Source organism: Neophocaena asiaeorientalis, unplaced genomic scaffold (assembly GCF_003031525.2).
Source record: "Neophocaena asiaeorientalis asiaeorientalis breed wild unplaced genomic scaffold, Neophocaena_asiaeorientalis_V1.1 scaffold225, whole genome shotgun sequence".
Lineage (NCBI taxonomy): Eukaryota > Metazoa > Chordata > Mammalia > Artiodactyla > Phocoenidae > Neophocaena > Neophocaena asiaeorientalis.
The window spans coordinates 3,517,407-3,521,878 of NW_020172364.1; positions in this window are offsets into that span (position 1 = coordinate 3,517,407).

A 4,472-nucleotide genomic window follows, 5' to 3' on the forward strand; every position below is an offset into this window, starting at 1 on the left:
AAACGAAAGCTGGAATAGCAATACTCATATCATTAAGACTTTAAAATAAAGAATATTACAAGAGACAAGGAAGAACACTACATAATGATCGAGGGATCAATCCAAGAAGACGATATAACAATTATAAATATATATACACCCAACATAGGAACACCTCAATACATAAGGCAACTGCTACCAGCTATAAAAGAGGAAATTGACAGTAACATAATAATAGTGGGGGACTTTAACACCTCACTTACACCAATGGACAGATCATCAAGACGGAAAATTAAAAAGGAAACACAAGCTTTAAATGACACAACAGACCAGATAGATTTAATTGATATTTATAGGACATTCCATCTGAAAACAGCAGATTACACTTTCTTCTCAAGTGCAAATGGAACATATTCCAGGATAGATCACACCTTGGGTCACAAATCAAGCCTTGGTAAATTTAAGAAAACTGAAATCATATCAAGCATCTTTTCCAACCACAACGTTATGAGATTAGAAATCAATTACAGGGGAAAAAATGTAAAAAAACAAACACATGGAGGCTAAACAATACATTACTAAATAACCAAGCAATCACTGAAGAAATCAAAGAGGAAATCAAAAAATACTTATAGACAAATGACAATGAAAACACAAAGATCCAAAACCTATGGGAGGCAGCAAAAACAGTCTAAGAGGGAAGTTTATAGCAAGAAAATCCTACCTCAAGAGACAATAAATATCTCAAACAATCTAACCTTACACCTAAGGAACTAGAGAAATAAGAACAAACAAAACCCAAAGTTAGTAGAAGGAAAGAAATCATAAAGATCAGTGCAGAAATAAATGAACTAGAAACAAAGAAAACAATAGCAAAGATCAGTAAAACTAAAATCTGGTTCTTTGAGAAGATAAACAAAATTGATAAACCTTTAGCCAGACTCATCAAGAAAAAGAGGGAGAGGGCTCAATTCAATAAAATTAGAAATGAAGAGGGAGAAGTTACAACGCACACTGCAGAAATACAAAGCATCCTAAGAGACTACTACAAGCAACTCTATGCCAATAAAATGGACAACCTGGAAGAAATGGACAAATTCTTAGAAAGGTATATACTTCCAAGACTGAACCAGGAAGAAATAGAAAATATGAACAGACCAATCACAAGTAATGAAATTGAAACTGTGATTAAAAATCTTCCAACAAACAAAAGTCCAGGACCAGATGGCTTCATAGGTGAATTCTATCAAACATTTAGAGAAGAGCTAACACCCATCCTTCTCAAACTCTGCCAAAAAATGACAGAGGAAGGAACACTCCCAAACTCATTCTATGAGGCCACCATCACCCTGATACCAAAACCAGACAAAGATACTACAAAAAAAGAAAATTACAGACAAATATCACTGATAAATATAGATGCAAAAATCCTCAACAAAATACTAGCAAACAGAATTCAACAACACCTTAAAAGGATCATACACCATGATCAAGTGGGACTTATCACAGGGATGCAAGGATTTTTCAATATATGCAAATCAGTCAATGTGATACACCATATTAACAAATTGAAGAAGAAAAACCATATGATCATCTCAACAGATGCAGGAAAAGCTTTGACCAAAATTCAGCACCAATTTATGATAAAAACTCTCCAGAAAGTGGGCATATAAGGAAACTGCCTCAACAAAATAAAGGCCATATATGACAACCCCAGAGCAAACATCATTCTCAATGGTGGAAAACTGAAAGCATATCTTCTAAGATCAAGAACAAGACAAGGATATCCACTCTCACCACTATTTTTCAACATAGTCTTGGAAGTCTTAGCCATCGCAATCAGAGAAGAAAAAGAAATAAAAGGAATACAAATTGGAAAGAAGAAGTAAAACTGTCACTGTCTGCCGATGACATAATACTATACATAGATAATCCTATAGACGCCACCAGAAAACTGCTAGAGCTAATCAGTGAATTTGGTAAAGTTGCAGGATACAAAATTAATGCGCAGAAATCTCTTGCATTCCTGTATGCTAACAACAAAAGATCAGAAAGAGAAATTAAGGAAACAATTTCATTCACCATTGCAACAAAAGAATAAAATACCTAGGAATAAATCTACCTAAGGAGGTAAAAGACCTGTACTCAGAAAACTATAAGACACTGGTGAATGAAATCAAAGATGACACAAACAGATGGAGAGATATACCATGTTCTTGGATTGGAAGAATCAATATTGTGAAAATGACTCTACTACCCAAAGCAAGCTACAGATTCAATGCAATCCCTATCAAATTATCGATGGCATTTTTTACAGAACTAGAACAAAAAATCTTGAAATTGGTATGGAGCCACAGAAGACCCCAAATAGCCAAAGCAGTCTTGAGGGGAAAAACCGGAGCTGGAGGAATCAGAGTCCCTGACTTCAGACTATACTACAAAGCTACAGTAATCAAGGCAATATTGTACTGGCACAAAAACAGAAATATAGATCAATTGAACAGGATAGAAAGCCCAGAGATAAACCCATGCACCTATGGTCAACTAATCTATGACAAAGGAGGCAAGAATATACAATGGAGAAAATACAGTTGCTTCAACAAGTGGTGCTGGGAAAGCTGGACAGCTACATGTAAAAGAATGAAATTTGAACACCCCCTAACACCATACACAAAAATAAACTCAAAATGGATTAGAGACCGAAATGTAAGACTGGACACTATAAAACTCTTAGAGGAAAACAGGAAGCACACTCTTTGATATAAATCACAGCAAGATCTTTTTTGACCCACTTCCTAGAGTAATGGAAATAAAAACAAAAATAAAGAAATGGAACCTAATGAAACTTCAAAGCTTTTGCACAGCAACGGAAACTATAAACAAGATGAAAAGACAACCCTCAGAATAGGAGAAAATATTTGCAAACAAATCAATGGACAAAGGGTTAATCTCCAAAATATATAAACAGTTCATGCAGCTCAATATTAAAAAAGCAAACAATCCAATCAAAAAATGGGCAGAAGACCTAAATAGACATTTCTCCAAAGAAGACATACAGATGGCCAAGAGGCACATGAAAAGCTGCTCAACATCACTAATTATTAGAGAAATGCAAATCAAAACTACACTGAGGTATCACCTCACACCAGTTAGAATGGGCATCATCAGAAAATCTACAAACCACAAATGCTGGAGAGGGTGTGGAGAAAAGGGAACCCTCTTGCACTGTTGGTGGGATTGTAAATTGATACAGCCAGTATGGAGAACAGTATGGAGGTTCTTTGAAAAACTAAAAATAGGATTACCATATGACCCAGCAATTGCACTAGTGGGCATATACCCAGAGAAAACCAAAATTCAAAAAGACACATGCACCCCAATGTTCATTGCAGCACTATTTACAATAGCCAGGTCGTGGAAGCAAACTAAATGCCCATCAACAGACAAATGGATAAAGGAGATGTGGTACATATATACAATGTAATATTACTCAGCCATGAAAAGGAAGGAAACTGGGTCATTTTTAGAGACGTGATGGACCTAGAGACTGTCACACAGAGAGAAGTAAGTCAGAAAGAGAAAAACAAATATCGTATATTAATGCATATATGTGGAATCTAAGAAAATGGTACAGATGAAGTGGTTTGCAAGGCAGAAATAGAGACATAAATGTAGAGAACAAATGTTTGGACATCAAGGGGGGAACGTGGAGGCAGCGTGTGATGATGGGATGAATTGGGAGATTGGGATTGACATATATACACTAATATGTATAAAATAGACAACTATTAAGAACCTGCTGTATATAAAAAAATAAAAGAGTGTGCTAATTTCCACAAATTTCTGTATTTTCCAGTTTTCCTTCTGTAGCTGATTTCTAACTTCATCTCATTGTGGTTGGAGAAGATACTTCGTATGATATCTATCTTTTTTTGTGGTACGCGGGCCTCTCACTGTTGTGGCTTCTCCTGTTGTGGAGCACAGGCTCCGGACGCGCAGGCTCAGCGGCCACGGCTCACAGGCCTAGCTGCTCCGCGGCATGTGGGATCTTCCCGGACCAGGGCACGAACCCGTGTCCCCTGCATCGGTAGGCGGACTCCCAACTACTGCGCTACCAGGGAAGCCCCATGATATCTATCTTTTTAAATGTTTTCAGACTTGAATTGTGACCTAACATATGGTCTATCCTGAAGAATGCTCCATGTGCACTTGAGAAGAATGTGTATTCTGTTGTTGTTGGGTAGAGTGTCCATATATGTTTGTTTTTAGGTGGAGATCCGTGTAAGGGAAGACCTTCCAACTGGCACAGGTTGCAGCACAAGCAGCTTTATTATTGCCTAGTGGATCCAGAGGTAGTAAATTTCCTGGAGGCTGTGTCAAGTCCAGATAGGAGAATCACAGTGAAGGGGCCATAATGCTGGAGCAAAACCATGACTATGTTGGCAAATGACCATCCATCCTCATTTTGAGAAACTGTTCTTAGCTTGCTGTTG